The sequence below is a fragment of the Chinchilla lanigera genome, unplaced genomic scaffold, assembly GCF_000276665.1.
Source record: "Chinchilla lanigera isolate Chin_1 unplaced genomic scaffold, ChiLan1.0 scaffold00011, whole genome shotgun sequence".
NCBI lineage: Eukaryota > Metazoa > Chordata > Mammalia > Rodentia > Chinchillidae > Chinchilla > Chinchilla lanigera.
In genome coordinates, this window is record NW_004955412.1 from 12,687,038 (window position 1) to 12,710,799 (window position 23,762).

A 23,762-nucleotide genomic window follows, 5' to 3' on the forward strand; every position below is an offset into this window, starting at 1 on the left:
TAATAGGTCCTTATTTTTCCCTCCCCCCTCCTCCTTCCCCCTTTGCTTCATTCCTCCTGCCTTCCTACAAACACAGATCACTGCCTTCCAACTGTCACAGAGAGTGCTGGGTGCTACATTCCTAAAGCGATTAAAAGCTGCTTTAGATACTTTGTTTTTGTTTATCAAGGGTTGAGTGAGCAGAAGATAAAATGTTTTCCACAACTGAAAGATTTGGTCTGTATGTATTAAGTTGGTAATATTTCCTAGGACATTCAGTAAAGTTGATTCTGTTTCTACCCAGTTATCTTTGAATTGGCAAATGTGATTTCTCCCCCTTTCTTTTTTTTTTCCCATATTTTTCATGTTAAAGACAAAAAAAACTAACAAAAAAACAACAATGAAGACAAAAACAACATAAAATGATACATGACCTCAAAACAGCATAATAGGAATTAACAATGGTTGCTGCATTCCATACTGTTATCTTCAACGAAGTTGCTCAGTCCGCCAGATATAGGAATGTAAGATTGATCAAACAATTAAAGACAGTTACAAGTAATAAAAAAAAATTGGAAGTGATGCAGAGCTTCACCATACAAGATGGTAGGAGTTCAACAATGGTTCTTATACTACACATTGTTATTTTAAGGTCAGTCGTTCTGATTACCAGATACAAGTGTGCAAAATCTGGCAAGAAAAAAGAAAATTTTAAGCATTAGCTGTTCCTCTCAATAAACCACAGACCTCTTTATTTTTTATGTTATCAAAGTTTTAGAATGTGCTCAAGTCAATAAAGCTAAGGCTGCTTTTCCTTTTATTTTCAGAGGCTTTATCCTAGGGGCAGAGCAGGGCCTCACATCTGGGGCTGGGATTTCTGAGTTAGTGTATGTTTCTTCAGCTGTTCCTGACGCTGAAGAGCTTAGAGCAGCAGAGTACCCAGCCAGAATCGAGTGTGCAGTCTTAGATATTATTCTATGCCCCATGCCCAAGCAGACAGTAAATGAAATCTTTTAAACAGCATGGTGGAAGAACTGGGAAAACAAGAACATATGAAGACAGAAAGATGCTTCTGCTCTCTGTGAACCTATATTTATTAAGAGCTGAATGCGAGGCACTGGGAGACCCTTCCTCCGAGATAAGCAAACTGTTCTATTGTGGAGTCAGTACTCCTGTGAAGGACACAAGCCATGAACACGAAGCGCCTGGGAGAACACTAGGAGGGCTTAGTGACCATCCCCTCCCTAGAACTTCTACAGATCAGGCACAGAATATAAATCAGCCACATGTTAGGATGGTGAAAAAATTGAGTTTAATTTTATAAAAGAACAAAGCACTTATTTTATGGTCTTTGCATATCTTCAATCCAGTTGAGTGCAGTTATCCGGTCTAATTAGGCTACTGTTATCGCTATCACTGTTTATGTTCCCAAGCCTGTTTCATCCTTCTCAGTCACTGTTCAGGGTCAAGGCTCTTTTTGCCTGAGCTTTCCCTCCCCCGCCCTCATCTGCACTGCGTAGAAGCCAAGCTACACCTGCCCCCTATGGCTGCTCCGGCACTTGGTCGCCATTGAACACGGAACTGGCAGGGAGGGAGGGATGAGGAGTGGAACTCAGACTCAGATTGCTATGGCCTGGAGAACAGTGTTTCCATACACAAACACAAAAGGTAGAAATCGTAGATACATGGAAGCCGAAGAACTGGTTTATTGAACAGAACCCTGCAATGTGTTAAATTGAGGACACGGTGAAACATGGACCAGACCTTCTAGTAGAACAGCAACTCTGAAGACTAGACAAAGGCTCATCATAGGAACTCAAGGGCTCATCTGCAGGGAGGTGAGAGTAGATCCTGCTATAGTTGGGCATCTCTTGAGTGGAGATTGCTGAGGAAAAAGGGAAAATCGAATAAAGCCTGGGAGTCACACTCCCATGGGGCAGCACTGAAGATGGAAGAAAGGAGAATTTTAGGGAATTAGAAGTGGATATTGTGCTGTTAATTAAAAAGAAGATTTAAAAGGTGCTACAATATGTTATGATTTATACCTAGATGTCCCCCAAGAACCTCCTGTGCTCATAGGCAGGGCTTGTAGTAGGTGGTTGGATTATGGGGGCTTTTAGCTGGCTTGCAGTTAGGAGGCTGGGTCTGTTCAGAAGAGGCGGGTCACAGGGCATGTAGCCTGGAAGGGTTTAGCTCCCTCCCCTGCTCCTCCCTTGATCTCTCTGCCTCTTATCCACCACAGCATGAGCAATCTCCTTGGCCATGATCCTGCGCCCTGCCATTCTGCTTTGGAGTTAGCTGACCATGCCCTGAAGCCTCTACAAACTGTGAGCTAAAACACACTTCTCCTCCTTTACAATCCGAGTGTCAGGCATTGTGTCTCAGTGCCAAGAAAGTGAATGAGACAAATGAAAGGACAACAGAAGAGAGGGCCTGAGCCTACCTTCTGACATTAGATGCTTCAAGTGTACCTATTACAAGTCGCAGAGCGAACCTGAAGCAACCACACAGAAGGGAACAATGACTGACACCAGCTCATAGAACTATCAAAAAGGATTGATATGACAGTCTATATGCCTGGGACATATCCATAAGGAATGTTTTATTCAGAAGAGTTCATGGACAGGACAGGGCAGGTGACCACACAGGATGAAGATTACCATGATATATATACACAGATCCCAAGGTAGTTTTATAAGTCATTTGGAGAGTATAAAAAAATCTTGCTTTTACTACAGAATGACTGCCATGGAAGTGCTCTAAAAAGGCCTTGGTGGAAGAAATAGAGAGATCATTATTTCCTAAAGAAAGCTACATAGTCTCTCCCCCAAGGAAGATACCATGAGAAATAGGCCAGTGTGTTCCAATTCTGTTGATCTTTGCTCTTACTTTCAGCTTATTGAAAATTAACATATGAAACTATTATATCTCATCAAATAGAGAAGTAAGTTGAAACTACTGTTAGTTTCAGTTTAACTTATACCCAAAGGAGGACACATGGGCTGAGCACCCTCCCTTCATCCATCACCCCTCTTCCTGTCTCAACTCACGCAGATTAAATATCCTGGCCTCTCCTTCTCTGTCTTGGCTGGGCCAGATAGAGATGGTTGTGGATATTTGTACAAAGGCTCAGTAAGGTGAGGCCTCATTTTATGGTAGACTTAGAGCTTGGTAGATCACAACTAGAGAAAGTAATCCTGAAATGGAGACATGTTTCTGATTATATCATTTGAACATCTTTATCAAGCCTACACTTTATGAAGCATAAAGTAGCCAGAATTTTTCAATTAGTCAATAAATTTATTTTTGCTAAAATCAGCTTTAATTGTCATTCCTGTCACTTATGACTGAGATCTAAGTAGTATAATTTTTACTTTCTCTTCCTGATTCTAATTTTCTAGCCCATCTTTCATTACACGTTTGTCAATGATGTCTTTCTAAGCCAATGGAACAATTTCACTGCTTCACTTAAACACTTCTCTGTATTTTTCAGTAATTACTAAATTAAGTCCAGACTTCCTTAGATGTCAGATATAGCCTGTTGTCAGAGCACTCATCTCCTGATACTTCCTTCCACCTTTCTTAAACTCTAGTTTTAAAAGGCGGCACTCTTTCATTTTGAAAATTTGTATTTGTTTTCTTCTCGTTCTTTTATCACCTATTTTGATCTTTCATTTTAATAGTTTTTTTATCCTCCAGTTGTTAATTTTGTATTGTGAGCTCATCTTCAACAGAGGTATTTTTCCTGTGGAAGCTATACATGTCAGGTTGTAGACACTTCCTTTGATGGGTGTATTTTAGCTATTGCCACTGTTCAGAGGATTCGCTACTCTAGGACTAACCTTTATATTAGCTTCTTTGCTTGGAGTTCTTTCCTAGTGGATGATAAGTTTTGACTCCACCTAGCCATGAAGCACAGAGTGCTTCTTGATAATGACTATTTTCTACTGATGCACTTTCTTAATGGCAGAAAGTTCCCTTTTTGTTTTCCTAGGTAGCTGAGTAGAATGTTATGGTTACAGAAGCCTTTTGAAACTCTGTATTATGAAGGGGTTTCTGTTTCTGCCTTGGGTTGGCCTAAGACTACGATCTCTTTCTTCATAGGCATTAAAATCCTATGGACTTTAGAAATCCTTCATAAGCATAAAAACCTTGGGCTCTAGGGCCAGCAATGCTTGTCTGGTACCCCTAGAGCTATAGCAATGTCAGAACTTCTTAACTCTCTAGCTCTCAGCTCCTTCTTTATTTCTGCCATTTTATGTTCTCTTTTCTTTTTCTTGTTCTTGTGCAATCAGCAATGCTTACTCCAAACCTCATTAGTAACCAGGTTAAATTTCTCAATTTTAAAAACATTTTTCCAGAAGAAATGTGAAAGCCTTTCTCAAATGATTCAGTGAAATAAAGAAACATTATGTTTTTGTCAATCCCTAATCTACTGGAATCTTCTCAATAATGCAAAAAGAACAATTTTGTGATGCTCACTCTAGATCATTGATGCTGATTTAATAATGGAATAATGCTTTTTCCCCTAAAGCTGTATACACATATTTTAAAGTTTACAATTGGATGAAAATTAATGTCATATTTACTGATCCACAGTTTCTAGAATTTATTTCTTCTCACTTTCTGAATTCAGAAATGAATTATTTCCATGTCTCACTGCTGTTCAGTACCACTGATGTGACAGAAATGACAGTGCCCTAGGGCCAGCAAAGCATGAGTTGTCCCAGATTTGCCTCTAGTGCACTGTATAACCTCAAGCAAGTTGCTTGATTCATTTGTAAAAATTTGGAACTTGAACTATGACTTTTGAAAGTTGTTTCCTATTTTCTTCCTTTAATATGTTTATTCTTTATATAATATATATTCTTTTGATTTAATAAAGTCTTATAATGAATTGTTTCCTTTTATTAATATGTGTGCCACAATGAAATACAGTTCAGCATCCAAGATGATTCATTTCCTTTTGTTCTTCTTTCAAAATATCTTTACTGAACTATAATTTGCATACCATAAAATTTACTCATATAAAGTACAGCACTCAGTGGCTTCTGGCTTGGTCACAGAGCTGTTTAACAATAACCACAATCTAAGTTTAGAACACTTTCAACCCTTGTTGTCTAATGGACTCAAACACAGCTTACTCAGGGATCTCCACATGCTGGAGGGATAGATAAAGATTCCCTTCTTTCAACTATTTCCTCTTTTCCTAGAATGTGTTGTCCATTCAGAAGCACAGCTAGTACTTAGAACAGTGCTAGCTTGCTTAGTATGAATGAAAGCTTTTGTAAATGCCTACAGTCCTTGGCATGGGTTCACCCAATACTATTTCTCAGTATTCTCCCAGGTTGGCAGAAATTACATTACTTTTGCAATAGCCTAAAAAAATGGAATCTTGGCACCAAATTATTTTTCTTCATTCTTTACTAAAAGTACACTTTTATTTCTCAATTTGTGAATGAATATTTCTGAAACTTACTCTATAACAGACTTTGGGCACTCAGGGGTGATAGGATGGACAGCGTTTAATTGTTGGGGCACTGACAGTTTAGTCTCGTGGGAGAGAAGCAGGAAACAATGATTTAACCATGTAATATGAGATAGAAATAAGCACTAAGAAGAAAATTAAACAGGGTGATGTTCTATTGTCACCAAGTGGTACATAAATATAGAATCCAGAAATATGTTCATATCTATTATCTCAGACAGCTGTTCACAACCTCTCTGCAACATACAAAGGGCACATGTTATTATAATCACCATTTGACACACGAGAAATGGAAGCATTGAAAAGTTGAATGACTAAACAAAGTCACACAGCCAGTGGCTGAGAAAGCTAAGATTTGGTTTTGGTGTGGGAATGCAAACAAAGATGCTTACCACCATGTTGGGCAGAAAATAGAATTAGTCATGCAAATTATGGTGTGTCTGTCTCATGGAATAGCATGTCATCATTGCAAAATACAATTATGGAGACCGGTACTTATGATATAACATTAAGGGAATATACAAAATTACATGTATGCTATGTAAAAAGAAAAATCCCTATGTGGATGAGGATAGGAAAGTGACACTCAGAGAAGAGTGCTTGTATGAGGGATTTTTTCCCCTCTCCTAAAAGTTAATTAAAATAATAGTTTTTACCCAAAATAAAGATATTAGATAAAAATTATTTTGACACTGACTACATGTACTAGTAAACTATAGATTCTATAAAAATAAACTACATGCCAGAAACACACACAGATATCTATCTACCTATCTACCTATCTATCTATCTAATCTATAGATATACCACAAACATATACATAGAAGGATAGACAGATAGACAGACAAGATAGATAGATAGATATCTGTGTATCTATAACGTCATTGTAACAGTTGCAAGAATAAAAAAAACTGGTGAAAATGAAGTTCCCAGAAGGTAAAGAGCCAGTTACTTGATCCTTGCAAGATGAGAGCTTATGAAAGGCTAGCTTCATAGTGGAGAAATCACCTGGATCGGGAAACTGGAGGGCTGTATTTTTTTCCCACAGACAAAGGAATATGAATGGGCAATTCTATCTGAATAGGATATGTCTGTTTCTTGAGAAACACTAGAGGTTAGCCAATCAGTCTGGGCCCATGGAACAGAAAACTTTCCATCTGAAGTCTCCTAGTTGGCCTCATTGGCAAAACTGTGAGTGTGAGAGATGGAGTGCTGAGAGGATATAAGTAGAGGGTGCACACACTGAGTAGTTTGAGGAGTTTTGAATAAAGGAAAAATTTCAAAGTTGGGGCCCAGTTTAAGGAAACCACCAGAGAAAAGCTGCCAATACAGTGGCATGGGCCAGTCACAAAGGGGTGCTGCTGTGACCTCCAGCTGAAAGATCAGGAGCCCCCAAGAAGAGGGCTACCCCTTAGACCTGGGAAGGTTACCCAACCCAGAAGAGGGTTGGGAATTAAATAACTTCCTTTCAAACACCTATCACCCAACAGGAAGAAGGTAAGGAAGTTCCTTGGTGTAAGCCTTGCAAGGTACACAGAGCAGGGTGGAGGGGAGGGCATATAGAAGGGCAGAGGGAAGACAGTGAAGGAGTAGAGAATGTTTCAGCCTGGCTTCTTCTGCGTTCCGCACACGCTCTTTCCCTCTATTCCTGGGGACTTGGTGGTGCAGAAGGAAAGGCAAGGACTACCAAGGTCTAAGCTCAGTAGTCAAAGGTTCAAAATCTCTGAGACCTGTATGATATAAGCGGCTTAATTTCTCAGAATTAATGGCATTTGTGTCTAGTGGAGAGCACAGACTCTGGACTCAGGCTGACTTCAAACCTTGCCTTTGGAACTTACTGTTATTTTGTGCCTTACAATATTTCTCTTCACTTAATTCCACATAAAAAAGCACTTCAGAGTATTTCATAAGTGTTAGCAATCTGGTCTATAAATTGGGTTAATGTATCTACTTCTTAGCTTGTTATGAAAATTAAATAAAACACATAAGAGGCCATCAAAGACTATCAAACACCTTATAAAGACACCAGCACCATGGGCTCCTACTTTCCCCTTTCATATTGTTCCCCTTTCTTTCCTTTCTTCTTTCATTCACTAAGCAAATAAAATCATTCTAGAGCCAGGGGCTGTCCTGGGCATGGAAGAGCCAGTAGGGAACAAGTAGATAATGTTCCTGCATTTTTAGAACTCACATGTAACGGGGACATGTGGATAATGAGCTAACAACCAAATCAATGAAGAAGGTAATTTCCAGTGGTGCAGTGTGACAGGAAGAAAATCCCAGGAACTGGGTTACAGAACAACAGTGGACATTTGGGTACAGGAAAGATTTAGTGTGAACAGAGCAGATCTGCCGAGAGGGAAAACTGGAGCTGACATCTGAATGGCAAGACACACTCTGGCATGGGAAGACTGGTGGTGAAGGTGTGTGGGGCAGGAGGAGTTGAGGCCAAGGAAACAGAAGAACAGAATTACAAAGACTCTAACACAAAGCACAAACAGTGTACTCAAGAATGGGGTGAACAATGTGACTGCAGCTGGGTAACGGAAGAGCCTGGACAGATGGGCAGGAGCTGCAAATGTAAGGAGGCTAGTGATGGTGTGGCATGGTCTGAATTTGCTTCTTAATCTTTCTTATATGCTATCAGATAGCTGTGAGGATTGAGATGGTACAGGGGTGGCATCTTGCACTGAACTGCTCTGTCCATCCTGAGAAAAGAGCCAGTGCCGCGGGCTGAGATAACAGGGGAAATGGTGCCCAAGAAGGAGACTCTGGGGCCAGGAAGAAGAAGAAAATTTTGGAAGGTCTAATTTTTGAGTTCTTTCTTTATTTTGTTCAAAGAGTAGCTGGAAATTTTTTTTCACATTCTGTAATTGTCTCTTCACTCTGCTGGTGGTTTCCTTTGCTGTGGAGGAGCTTTTAATTCATATAATCTTATTTGTTATCTCTTTATGTTATTTCTTATGCAATTGGGGGTCTGTATAGAAAGTTCTTGCTTATCCGTATGACTTTAAGGTTTTAGGTATTCTATCTTCTAGTAGGTGAAATGTTTATTTTTAATATTTAGATCTTTGATCCATTTTAATTTTAGTTTAGTACATGATGAGAGATACACATCTAGATTCAGTCTTCTGCATGTATTGATAGCAAATTTCTCCAGCACCATTTGTTAAAGAGGCTATGTTTCCTCCAGTATGGATTCTTGACCCCTTTGTCAAAGATCAGGTGGCTGAATGTGTCTGGAGTTTTCTCTCTATCCTCTATTCTGTTCCACTGATTCATGCCTGTTTTTGTGATACTACCATGCTGTTTTTATCACTGTGCTTTATAATATAATCTGAAGCCTGGGATTGTGGTGCCTCCTGCTTTGTTCTTGTTATTCAGGATTGTTTTTGCTAATTTAGGTCTCTTCTGCTCCCATATCAATATTGGAAATTTTTTTCTAGTTTTGCAAGAAATGATATTGGTATTTTGATTGGGATTGTATTAAATCTATATATAAGTTTTGGGAATATGGTTATTTTGACAATATTCTCTCTTTCTTGGAACATGGGATATAGACCCAGGACAAAAAATGAATGACTCAGTCAAAAAATGGGCAACTGAAATGAACACATACTTCTCAGAAGAAGAAATGCAAATATAAATGAAAAATATTCAACATCATTGACCATTAGAAAAAGGTAATTTAAAACAACACTGAGATTTTCTCCAGAAAGAATGGCAATCATCAAGAAATCAAATAATAGCAAATACTGGCAAGGCTGTGGGGAAAAAAAGAACTCCTCTACATTATCGGTGGAAATACAAATTGGTACAACCTCTATGGAAATCCATATGGAGATTCTCAAAAAACTAAAAATAGAAATTCTATTTGAGTCAGCTTCATTCCCCTACTAGGATCTTCTGAAAAGAGTTAAAGACATCATATTACAGTGTTCTATTATAGCAACAGTTCATGATAGCTAAATTTTGGAAGCAGCCAATATGTCTATAACAGATGAATGAATAAAGGAAAGGTGATATTTATACACAATGGAATATTAGTCTGCCATAAAGAAGGGTAAGTCTGAGTCATTTGTAGAAATGACTAGAAACTATGATGTTCACTGAAGTAAATTGGATACTCAAATACCACACGTTTTCACTCAGATAAGAAATCCAAATAAAGTAAAGAGCAAAATGGAAAATAAAAGGAAACAGGGAGATAGATGTACTGCAAATGGGGAGAGGAAGAATAGCTGGAAAGAGAGAGGAAGGGCAGGAGGAAAAAAAGACATAAAAAAGAATTAAGATGTGTCATGTGTATATATCAAATACAATAAAAAGTAGTCATATCACAAACATGTACTAATAAATGATGTTTTAAAAAAGAGGAAAATGACATAGGCAGAAAACTGGAAGCAGGATATTGCAGGAGCAGGTGAAGAACGTTTTGGCACAGAAGTGTAAATGCATAGAAACTTGTAGAACAGGGAGAAATAATCAGGTCACCAGTATTGAGGGTAGGTACTTGGAGCTGGCTCTCCAATCCAGGAAGCATATTTTCATGGTGAGCCCTCACTTAACCTCCTTGGGCACGTGCCATGGGTACAGCAGTGACCAGGATAACCACTAAGATCTTGGGCTCTGAGACAGAGTGCAGCCTTATTTCTGCGGGGTCTCCTGGCTTCTCTTGCACCCTCATTTGATCTCAGAATGCTCCAGCTGCCATGCAGAGAAAGACTTTTCTTACAGGCAATGAGGATACTATTGAATGGCAAAAAGAACCTCAGAATTTAAACCTGGTTCTGTGTTGTATTTAGCTTTTCAAGATTTTGCAAACCACTTATTTTCTCTAAACCACAATGTTCCTATTTGTAAAATGGAGCCTTGATCATCTATTCCCCACAAATGTTGGAAGAACTCTATGACATAATGTAGAAAGAACTATGTTTCCACTCGCTTTACCTCCACCCTTCTGTGGCCAGTTAGAATCTATAAGTAGACTTTGAAGCTTTTGGGTATGCCGTGGTTGTCAATCAAAGTAGCAATGCAAGAGAAAGCCAAGCATCTCAGTGTCCAAGTAGGTTCCTCTGGATTAAACCTAGTAAGCAAAATAAGCTGTTCAGTTTGCTATCTTCCCTGTGAGCTCAGATATCCAAAAGTCTGTGTTTATTCTCCAAAGCAACAGCAGATGTTTATTATCAACTGAAGGGACAGGGGCAAACAGTGTAAATGAGAAAACAAAGTCACACAGCTCAATTTAGCCAGTGAATACTGACCACTCATGAACATTTTTAAATCCCCAGGTGTAGAACTGGCTCTTTTTCATAAACTCTGCTGTGAATGCCATTTGTAGTCTCTAAATAGTCAAGTTGAGTATCCCTAGGAACTCACAGAATGATTGAATCTATAAACTTCATAAAACAAGAATTTCACACATTTTGATAGACTATTTTTAGTCTGTTAGCCTCTATTTGAAGATTTCAGTGGATTCTCACTGTAGCAAATGTTTCATTGCAACTCCAGCTTAGTTGGTTGCTACAGTGAAAGCATTCCTGATTGATTCTATTCATAAATACTCTGGGGAAAAAAAGGGGAAACACTCTGGTGTATATCGGCATTTTAAATGCTGCGACTTTGACTCAATTTAATTATTTCCTTTCTGTGGCTTTAAATTAAAGGGGTTCAAAATCAGGAGTTGCTTCTCAGAAGCTTAATTACTTTCTTCTGTTAGAAAATAATGAGTTCATAAACAAAGGCTCTAATGTGGAGGCAATATGAGGAGAAAGACAGACAGACAGACAGACACAGAAACAGAGAGACAGAGACAACGCAAAGAGCATTGAGATGAACATCTTGAGCCCTGGGTTCTAGGCCTTTTCTCATAACTAAGATCTGCTAAACTCTTCCTAAATTTCTTGGTCTCTTTTTAAAAATAAGACAGATGATCTTTTAAATCTTTTCCAATCTAAAAGGTTACGCTATATAATTATGGCAATAATAATCAGAGATTGTCATTCTTATCCAGTACTGTAAATTTTTCAGCAATCTGAAATGGTAGAATAAGCAATGACATGCACAATTTACTGACCTTGACCATGGGGAACATTACCCTCCCTGAGGTTTGCATTCCTTACTGTTCCAATAAAAATGATTGTATTGTCCCCCAGCTGCCTCTTAGAAATGTTATGAGAGTCTAAAATTAAAGTAAAGAGATGTGTGCGTATTATATATGCATGCATATGGATATAAGCATATATATGTATGACAAGTAGCTAAGCATATATACATGAAGAATAGCTCAGGAGCACTTCAAAGAGGTTGGGAGGTTGACACTCTGGATCGAGAATATGAGGGTAGGTCTGGCTGGAGATAGGGTGAGCGGTGAGTTTCCAAGGACATGAGGCAAAATGCTATTCTCTCTGTTGCCAGCTGCAAGGGTTCAGTGGAAGCGCCTGAGGCCTCTACGGGTTGGAACTATTGTTTCTAGCATCACCCTCTGTGGGCCTCTGGGTTGAGCCTGAGCAGAGCTGGCTATGTTGCTATCCACACTGATGGTAGCCTAGGGAAGGCTGCAGTCCTCATTGATCCTTGCCACACTGTTGGCTATAGAGAAAAGAAGACTCAGAGTAACTTCCGCAGTTTTAATATTGCTCAAATGTCCATACTATATGATCCAACCTACAGATTCGATGCAATTACTAGTAAAATTCCAGTCACTCACCACAGAAATAGAAAAATAATTTCCTAAAATTTAGATAGGACCACAAAAGGTCCCAAATAACCAAAGCAATCTTGACCCAAAAGAACAAAGCTGGAGGCATCACATTACCAGGTTTCAAAATGTTACCAAGCTACAGTAATCAAAATAGCATGGTAAAACCCAACACATCCACCAAGGACTGGGACAGACAGCCCAGGAAAAAGCCCACCCACCCACGGCCAATTGAACACACAATGGGAACAAACAAACAGTATCAGTTATGGTTCCATGACATTGAGTGCTATTAAAAACAAGTTTTAGTGAAATCAAGTGGTAGCTATGAGCCAACTTTATAGAAATCTTGAAAAAGTCCTGATTATTTTAAGAGGGAGAACATTAAGCTCAAATGTGTTATTCGGGCACAGGCTGAAAATCAGAAACAATCTAAGTTAGCAAGCTGGAGACCCAGGAGAACCCATGGTGTGCTTTCCAGTTGGAATCCAAAGGCAGTAGGAAGTAAATGTCTTAGCTTGAAGACAATGGGGCAGAGAAGATAAATTTTCTCTTATTCATCCTTTTTGTTCTATTCAGATCTTCAACAGATTGGATGAGGCCCACCCACATTGGGCCCACCCACTCCTTTACTGCCTCTATCAGTAGAAATGTCCTCAGAGACATAACCAGAAAAATGTTTAACTGAATATCTGGATACCCACAGCCTAGTCAGTTGATATATAAAATTTACCATCTTAAGGCCTCTAAGCCTCAAATTCCCTTGAGCTTTTCTTGATCTACAAAGCAGCCCTCTCTCCCTTCTAGAGATTTTACAATGACCCAACTCTCCTTTATTCCAACTGCACCCATGTCCCCCACCAGTCCCAGTTCTATAACTACAGTCACATCCCAGAATGGATCATTGGACCAGTTATACATTTACACTCCAGTGGAGATTATTTCTGTACCAAGTTGTAAGAATTGGCCATTTCAGCAAAATCTAGTAAAGATCACTGGGAAAGAATTCTGAACATGTAAGATCAAGCAAAAAGGAATATAATTCTAAATGAGACTGAAATTTTAACATGTATGGAACACTCAGATACAAATTGAATATTTTGGCTGAAAAGTTCTACTTGTTGATTTGGTTATATAAAATGTAGAAACAGTAGTGGGCCAAACAAAATGAAAATAAGTTGTCAGAAGCTCTTTGTTATGATGGTAAAGAACTTAAAAACTTAGGAAGTTAGCAATGTTATAACAGATTTTTCAGTAAGGCTCACAAAAGTATACCATATGTGTCCTGAGAAGACCCAGAAAATGTAGCCTTCACCAAGCCATCATGAAATATGGTGGGTAAGTGAGCACTTAATTGCTTGCCAAACCTGTTTATTTTCCCTTCTAGATCACAGATAGATTACTTTTTCCAGTCTCTGTTATGAACACATATCTGAGTTCTGGCCAGTGGACTATGAATAAAAACATTATACACCAATTCTAGGTCTGATTCATAAGTAGTTCCACATGTGATCCTTTCTATCTTTGGTTACCTTATATTAGGGTTTATATCTGGATGTCCCCACAAAACCTCATGCACTCACAGGTGGGGCTCTTGGGAGGTGATTGGGTCATGGCAGTGCGATATTGATCAGGGGACAGTCCCCTGATGAGTTTATTGCCAAATGTGATTTAGGAGGTAAAGCCTTGTTGGAGGAAGTAAGTCACTGGGGCCTTGGCCTGGCAGGGTCTATCTTTTATTTCTCCTCTTTCATCTTCCTCTCTGCTTCCTGATTGCCATGCCATAAGCAAGCCTCCCCTGCTATGCCACCCTGCCTTAGATCCAGCTAACTATGAACTGAAACCTCTACAAACTGTGAGCCAAAAATGAACCCTTCCTCCTTATATTGGTGGGTGGAGGTATCATGTCTCCATGACGAGAAAGTAACAGACACCTTGGAAGTCACGTGATGAAGACAATGGAGTCACCTGATGGAAGGAATCTGTCCCTGAAAACAGTTCTACTCTTGAGAGTAACCAGAAGCACCCTCCATGGATTTTAATAAGAAATAAGCTTATATTGTTGTAAGGGAATTGAGAGCTGTTACAGCAGCTGATGTTCTCTAATTAAAATAGTGTTTTAAAAACAGAAAAAATTATGACTCTGGAGAAGGTTATTCCATAGGTGACAAGGTTTCTATTAATAATAAGCTCCAGGGAGATGTGTAGCTAAGTGTCACCAGAATGGAACAGTGTGACTGAGAGCATTGGTTGTCAAAATGGATATTAAGGTCATTCAAGATGGTGACAGGATCTATGGGGAAGAGTAAACCATGAATCAGGACCATCTGATACCAGCTAGTATTTATTGGATGCCAACCATGAGCTATATACTATGTTAAACATTTTACCTGAATTATTTCCAGTCCTTACAACCACCAAATGTGGTAGGCATTGCTATTAGACTCTTTCATAAATAGGGAAGGTGACCCTTAGAAATGTTAAGTGGCTTCTGCAGAGCTTCCCAGCTAGACATTATTCTGGGAATGTCTGTGAGGACATGTAATCTACTTGACTTTAAAATCCATGCTCTTAACTACTACATAAGAGTTTAACTAAGCAACAGGTTTAAACAGAAAAAGTCTTATTTTTGCCACAGACTAAGATATCCCAAAATATGTGGGCAAAAATCTCAGTCAAATGTCAAGAACTCTAAATAGTGTACATATATTAATTTTCTACATTATAACTTCATTTGGAGCAGACTCCAGGTCAAGGACTCAGTAGTCTCTGATAGTTGCTTTTATGATATCATGAAGTCTCTAGTAGTTTACTAAGGACTCTTCATTGAAGTTTTTTAAGATGGCTGTATCATCTAGTCATCTGAGCTTCACAACACCGAGGAACAAGCTGGATCCTAGAGATGAAATGACGCACACCAAACTCAGAGCCACAGAGCCAGGTCTCCTGATCCTAGCTCTCTACATTTTATCTATGGTAGTTAGTTACATCAGACATTCACATTGTTTTTAGAGGTATGGAAGCTTTTCTTAAGATACAGCTGATTAAGAAAACAAACACACATAATAGACAAAAAGAGTTTTGACATTTCTCTCTCTGCATATTTATATGCATGTAGTATTGTAGGATAATGCAGAAACAGTTGTGCTTGGATGAACAGGAAGAGAAGCACACACCCTGATTCCTGCCCTCTTTTCTTAGCACTCCCAGAGACGCCCTGTGCTCCACCTGGCTGCTCAGAGGCCTGCCCAGTGGTGTGGCAATGAGTGTGGCCCTTAGCTTCTAGCAGCTACTGTAAGGAGGGATCGTGCCTGTTTACCAGAATAACAGTACCAGTAAGGTAAACTCGTATATGATAAGATTTGATTGAGAAAAGCACAATAGAAGGCCATTCTGAATATTCAGAATGTTAGTCCTTTGGAAATATATTTTTCCTGAAAAGTTATATAAACATATATAATGCATATTTCTCAGAAATTATAACCTAAAATCTAATTCTACAGAGATTATTTTATATGCATGCTAAGAATATTAAGAACATCATTGCTCTCAATAAATTTCAAAAGGAAATTACTCAAATGTCTATCAAATGGATAAATAAATAGAAGTAAGTCAGTATATTGGATTGATATGCAGCAATAAAGACAAACAAAGCTAGATTCAGGATGGCTGGATGAATCTTACATAATGTTGAATACAATAAAAGACACAAAAGTATATGTATATTGTATATATATACATACACATATATACGGAGGAAGAAATTTAAATATCTGCTACCTTTGTTTTTAGCAAAGTTGATCTAAAGCCTCTCTTAATGGTGATGATTAATGTTATGGTTAGTCATCACCTAAGATAGCTGGGTAGTCCATGATGATAATAAAGCCATGTCATTTGCATTTAAAAGAATCTTTAACTTTCTGTTTCTGATTGCAGGTATATGTGTGTCCACCTCCTCAAAAAGAATATCATTTTATTAATGGATACACTGACAAAAGAGGGAGCCAGATCATATTCACATTTTTCATGCTATTAGAAATTGTCTGACCTGCCAAATGGATGTAAATTGTCTAATTTCATCATCCATAACCAGGACCTTTAAAGGCCAGTAATGGGTAGTAAATGCACACAGCTTAGTTCATAACTGGGCCCTCCTTTGAAGTGTCAACCACACAGAACACACATTATGCAGCATATTGGGCTTTTGCAGTGGTAGCTATGTCTAAAATTACCTTCCCCAAAAGCATGCCCCTATCCTTCAATTCCAGAGTACTGGCTCCATTGATATCCACTAGGAAGAAGGCTCTGGATCCCTTGTATCTATTTTCTAATCCATTTTTTTTTTAATCTGGCTATTTTAGTTTTACTTAGAAGTACAGGCTGGGTAAAATCCCTCCCTATCACAGTGTTCATGCAGACCATCACTTTGCCTTCTGATTTAACTATTGTTTCTGGGCCTCATTTCCCTGAAAGAATGCTGGCTGGATGGGGCTGGCTGGATGGGGCTGGCTGGCTGGATGGATGGATGGATGGCTGGGTGGATGGACGGATAGCTGGTGCTGTATGTATGTGTATGTGCTCCTCTTCCTAGCATCTACCTCAGGTTCTCTTTCTGGACATTACTGATTCATTACTGATAATTCTGGTCATTCTCTGATTTACCAAACAGAGGCCTCTTGATCAACTCACCTTTATAACTTCTCCTGGTTTTAATACTTCAGCTATAGTCCTGTGGCCTCTTTGGTCCTATGGTTCCCCACGCTATCTAGGTCACTTTTATCCTGCCCCACCAGGGAATTCACACCCATATTCCTAGGGTGGTTCTGATCACTGTTTTGTAAATATTGGATCTCTGAAGCATTCATAGATCTTGAACTTCTAAGGCTATTATCACACAGACCATTGTGTCTTCTAGCACACTCCATGGGATGGAATATAAAGCTTATTTGGTAAACAGTCTTGCTCACAAAGTAAAGAGGGCATAGATTTATTTATATTTACATTCTAGTAATCCACTTAATTGAGAAAGTCATTCAGGATGATATTTCATTCACTTATTGTTATGGCTTGTGTCTAGATGTCCCCTCAAAGCCCCATGCTGTCATAGGTGGGGCTTTTTCAGAGGCAGTGTATGTGTGCAGTGATTTGATACAGTAATTGTCACAAATTACTCATCATTAGTCTTTTACATAGATGATTTTCTCTAGGGGAAAGAACAGGGTAAGCTGGGATTTTTAAATTCTCCCTTTTATTTACTCTTCTGTTCTTTATTCTCTGAAATTGGTATCATACCTAGCACAGAGTGGGCACCAGGCAAAGCTTTGTTGAATAATTGCATGTGCTAATATCAGGAATGCCATCCCTCATTAGTCAACAAAGGAAAAACTCTCTCTTAGATGAAGTAGGGTAGTTAGTGTTCGTATGAGCAGGAATTTGGAAGGAAATTCCACCAAACAAGATAATAACATACACGGGTAGCAGGCTATTATGGTTCTGATCTAAAATATCCCCAAGAGCCTCATGTATTGAGGTGGGGCTTTGAAAAGAGATTGGATCACGGAGGTACTATAGTTATCAGTAGATTAATCCACTAAATAGTTCAGAACTGAATGTGCTGTTAGAAGGTGAGGTATGGATGAAAGAGGTGAGTCACTGGGGAAAGCAGTGAGATGGGAGGGTGGATCTCGCTCCGTGGCTCCTCCCTTTGTTCTCTGCTTCCTGGCCAGCATGATGTGAGCAGTTTTCCCCTGCCAGACCCTTTCACCATGCTGTTTCTGCCTTGGAGTCAGCCAACCATGGACTGAAGTTATGAGTCTCCTTGAAGTTGTGGGTGTTAGGTATTTTGTCCCAGTAATGAGGAAAGTGACTAAGACACAGACCACAGAAAGACCAGTCATTAGAAGAAGCATAAATTCTGAAGCCAAATTGGGTGTGGACTTGTAAGAAATTTCTGATACACTTTCATGTGCAAGATGAAACTTGCACAAGAACCCCCTTCTCTTGCTGCTCCAGCACAGAAGAGTCTAATTCTGTCTCCCTCTTCTGTTTTCTTTCCCTCTGGTTCAGTAGTGGACCACTGTTCACCTCTGGCCATCAACACCAATTCATTTGCCTGTGTCTGAGTTTTTATCTTGCCAGTGAGTTTTTCAGACAATACATACCATCATCACTTGGGTATTAAAGCTGTTGTTTTCCTTTCATTTCCAGAACTGCTCAGATTGTTCTCTATTACAAAAACAAAACAAAAATATTCCCCAGGATCTCCTCAGTTTGCTTCTTCTGGCAGCCAAATTTCTAAAGTCCTCCTCACTTTGGTGCTCCTATCGGCACATCAGTCCTCAGTGTTGTCTGGCAATTTCCTTATTAGATCTTTTTTCTGGTTGTATCTGAGTCCATCCTCCCCATAGACAGCTTCCATCAAATCACCTTTGATCTCTCTTTGACTAGCCCAGTGGACATTTTCAGATCTCCTCTTCTTTAACCCTGCATCAGTCAGTGCTTTGGACAATTCCTACCTTTTTCTCTTGAATTCTATCACCCTATGGTCTCCTAATTTTCCACAAATCTTTTGTCATTTTTCTTTTTGTCTCCTCTGCAGCTTTCTTCTCCTGCACCAGGCCACTAGATAGCAGCTCTCTACTCTTCATTCCAACCCCTCGGTGTGTTCTCTTTTCTCTCTCTCTTTCTATAGTCTTTCTAGGCCAGTGGTAATTTAAGGGAGCCATACTCAGGAATCCCCAGGTGGATCTGATTCCTGCCCCCTAGAGATTTTTCCTTAACTGATTCAGTGGGTTGTATAGGCATTTGGATTTTTAAAAGCCTCTCACAGGATTGTAAAATGCAGCCACAGATGAGGATCATAGCTCTTGATTGTGTCATCCTATCTATAGCTTTTTTTTCCCTTCTTTTCTTCTTTTCCACATCCCAGTTATTTTTTCCTTCTGAGCAGTTTCTTTCCCTTTCACAATATCTACTGTACTTTCAGATTTTTATTTACTCTTTTAGTTTATTACACTAGGGAGACAATATAATGTTTACACATGTAAGTCTGATTTATTTCACTTATGAGTATGATCTCTAGTTGCATCCATTTACCTATAAAAGCCTTGAGTTTATCATTTTTATAGTTGAGTAATACTCCATTGTATAAAAATATCACATCTTTTTTATCCATTCCTCAGTTGATGGCATTTGGGTTGTATCCAAGATTTAGCTATTACAAATTGTGCTGCTATAAACATGGGTGCACATATATCGCTATGCTATGATGTTTTCAGTTCTTCTGGAAAAATACCCAGAAGGGGAGTAGCTGGGTTGAATGGGACCACTAATCCTAGTTTTTTGAGGAGTCTCCACACTGATTTCCATGTTCACTGGAAGAAAGAGAGCCTTTTTAATAAATGCTGCTGGAAAAACTGGTTTTCCACATGCTGAAGACTAAAATTAGACCCTTGTCTATCACCGTGCACTAAACAAAAGTCAAAATGGATGAAAGATCTAAACATTAAAACAGAAACAATAAATGTATTGGAGGAGAAAGTAGGTAGAAATCTTGAAGACATAGGGGTAGGCAGAGAGTTCATGAATAGCTTTTTAATTACTATATTGATTCATATGACTCAATAGTTTTTATCCTCACTCCAGAAATCCCTTTTGAGTTTCTGATCCCACCAATTTACTCTTTCCTAGCATTTCTTCTTGGGTACCTTGCGAACCTTTCCAGCCTGCCGGGCACGTCTTGCATCACCTTGTACCCTCCCCTGCTCCTTTGCCCTTCTCTTGCACTGTCTTTCCACGTCTCAAATTCTCTTCAGCTTTAGGGTCTTTGTACCTGTAGATCCCTTCACCTGAGCTGTATATCCTCTTGTCCTTTTTATCTAGAAAACTTGCTACTCCACAGTTGTTAATTCTCAGGACATTGCCACATCCTCCAGGAAGCTTTTCTACTTCCCCAGCGCTATGTGCCATCCTGTCAAAGCACTAATCACAAATTTTAACCTTTTAAATGGTTGTTTATCTATATCTCTCTCCTCAACCGGGGTGTGTTTTCTTTTACCATTTTACCATATTTTACAAAGTCTGAGATGCTGATTGTAAGAGCCATCATTCTTTTATATATTTCTAAACAAGAAAAGGCACTACGATAAATACATTTAAAAGAAATATGGATTTTTAGACCTAAAATGCAAAACAAAAACATGTGTCTTAATGGGGTTTCACACAATACCTAGTCCATAACAGGCTTGGAAATTTTTTTAAGAAATGAAAGAATTTTAGGAGGTCAAGTTCAAATAGGGTTCAAAGGTTTATGAAGACAATGAGTAAGATTATTTGAAAGTTAGAAGACTTAGTTTTTGTTTGCAAAGATTGCTCAGAAGAAGCTCATAATCCAAGATAACACTTCTTAAAATAGACTTTTTTAAAGAGGAGTTTTGATTTACAACAAAGTAAGCAGGAAGCACAGAGTGCTATACATAGCCAGTCTCCACCCAAGCCCAACCTTCCCTACCGTCAACATTAGACACAGAGCGGTACATTTGTTAAAACTGGTGCATCTCCATAGTACGTCTTTATCACTCCAAGTCCATGGTTAACATTAGGGTTCGCTCTTGGGGTCTTTCCTTCTTTAGGTACTGACAATCATTCAATGATATGCATCTACCCTTGTAGTATCATACAGATTAATTTTACTGCCCTAAAAATTCTGTTTTTCGTATTTATCTCTCCCACCACAAAATCACTGATCTATTTACTGTCTGGATAGTTTTACCTTTTCCAGAATATTATATGTCACGTGTTGAAAATTTATATAGTTAGGCTCATACAACATGTACCTTTTTCAGATCGATTTTTTTCACTTATTAATACTAATTTAAGTGTCTTCACATCTTTTCATGCTTTGATGGCTCATTGACTTTTAATGCTGAATAATAGTCCACTGTCTGGGCATAACACAGTATTCATTCACTTGCCAGAGGACACCTCAGTTGCTTCCAAGTACGGGTAATGATGCATAAAGCTTCATATAGGTTTAACAGGAACAAAAGCTTTCAACTCCTTTGGATAAACACCCAGTAATATGATTTCTGAATTGTGTGATAAGATTATATTTAGTTCTGTTTTGAAATAAAAAGTCAAATTATTTTCCAAAGTACCCATATCATTTTGCATTCCCAGCAGCAATGCTTGGCCCCCTACATCTTCCCCAAACATTCGACAATGTTAGTGGTTTGGATTTTGGCCATTCTAAAAGGGATGTAGTGGCACCTCCTTATTTTGTTTACTTTTGCTGGGGATTGAACGCAGAACTGTGGACATGCTAGGCAAACACTCTCCAGCAAGAGCACCTTTTCATCTGCTTTTTTGCCATCTCTCTATCTCTTGTGGTAGGGTCTCTGTTCAATGTTTTGGCCTATTTTTGAAATTATTTATTTTCTGATTATTGAGGTTTTTTGTTTTATTTTTTACATTTTAGAGAGCAGTCCTTTGTACATCTTTCATGGTCATTTTCTCTCAATTTGTGGCTCTTCTCTTGCTCTTGAGACAGTACATATTGGGACACTTTAATTTCAGCCCCTGGTTGAGAAACATTCTCTCCTCTTACACAGAATCTTGGAGAAGTAAAGGAGCTCCTGGCAACTGTTTACCCGTGTCCATGTGTCCTTCTCTCTCCGGCTCAGTTTTGCACCTGATTTAGATAAGAGGAGACATCTTTTCTGCCTGGGTCAAAAAGTGCAATACTTCAAAGGAAGTAATTTAAGACAAATGCTGGCTGTGCAGAAAGTCCAACTGATACCGTTTCACACCTTGCTGACCCTCACTTAATTCTCTAAAAGCAGCATATCCGCAGGCTCTAGCAGGCCTGAAAATGGCCTCTAACAGACTGGCTCTGAGCTCTGATTCCTCAGCCTTCTCACCCCAGGCCTCCCTTTTCCAGTCTCCCTGTAACTCAGATGCAATTATTACTTATTTCCTTTTAATTTTCAACCTATAACTCAGCACAAGAAAAGGCTTAAAGCTGTCCCTTTTTTAAAACAAATGATATCATGTTCCTATCGAGCTGCATACCAAATAGAAGACATTTTTCAAAAGAGAAAAGGCAATTCTGCCCTCTTAGGTGCTTTCAGAAAAAAAAAAAATATGCGTGTTAATTTTGTTCATCTAGGGTGGAGCAGGAGAAACCAAGTAGGATATGCAAAGAGGGGTTGGATAATTGTGAGGTCTTCTTTGTGATTTAATTAGTGTGGTTAAAGCAAATGACCAAAAATTTTGGTGTTCACGTACTCAGATGTAAATATGAAAGTGAAATAGGTCAGCTGTGCTATGGGTATTCTCCTTTTGCTGTTTTTAATGGCCCATGCTAACTCTCCCTACACTGAAAGCAATAAAATGGAAGTTTCCTAGGGTTATTGGTGAATTTACCATGTGCGTTAAAAGTCCATGTTACTCTTTTTATGCAATGAATAATACATATTATGAGTCAGGCAGAGAACAAGTGAATGTCTTCTAAATAATTGATTTTCTCCCTCGCTCCTTCCCTTCCCTTCCTTGCCTACAATATTGCTGCTTCATGTGCTTATTTGATGGATTTCCTTTCAAATATCAAGAAAAGTAAAGTTTTAAAATAGCCCTTCTAGGCACTTGAAATATGCAGAAAAAGGCAAAAATCGAAAGGTAAAGACTTGAGACAGCCAGTGGGAGGATACACTGATTTAAGTAAGCTTGCAAGGTGCTTCTTTTTTAAGTCAATGGTGACTAACTCTCTTCATATCTATTCTACTTTGTGAGAAAGTTTAGCTGGTCTGTAAGGATTTTTTATTTGCTTTTCCCTCCACTATAATTTAATTATTAATTATACTTAATTTTTTTAGTGGGGGTAGATGATAATTCATGGAAATTGAAGTTTCCCCCCCCCTCAAGTACTGTCTTATAATTTCAGGACACTTGGTATTTGCAAATCTCTTCACCAAAGTCCTGAGAAGCAATTTCTGATTTCTCAACACATCAATCCCAATAGGCAAGGTTGTCCTGTGGAATCAATCAATCTCACTGTACCATGTCTTAAAGCAGGCTTTTTTATAAAAGCAGTACTGGAGCTTGAACCCAGGACCTTTATTCTGAGCTAAATTCTAAGCCCCCCTTTTTTTTTAATTTTGAGAGAGGGTCACGCATATTTTTTATTTTTAAGTTGTCCAGGCTGGACTCAAACTTGCAATCCTCCTGCTTCAACCTTCCAGAGTTTGGGGATAACAGGAGTATACCATCACACTGCTTTGACCATGTTTCCATGATGACAGAGCTCTGAGATGAGTGAGATCAAAGTCATCATGATCCTCACCTTCTGGTAGTCAAAGAAAATCAAAGAAACAATCTGCAGTTACTGGGGTAGGAAGTTGTAAACATCCCCAGAGAAGGCAGGAAATGTTTGAACAACCATACTATCCTCCATGACATAGCATGGTAAGAAACTGGAAGTTTAGAGGCCACACACTGGTGTGTGGTCTTGTATATAGATAGAGGGCAGTGACGTCCTCTGTGTTGGGTGTTACTGACCCTGTGTACCTGGCCTATATTTGCTGACTGACCCTCCCTTCT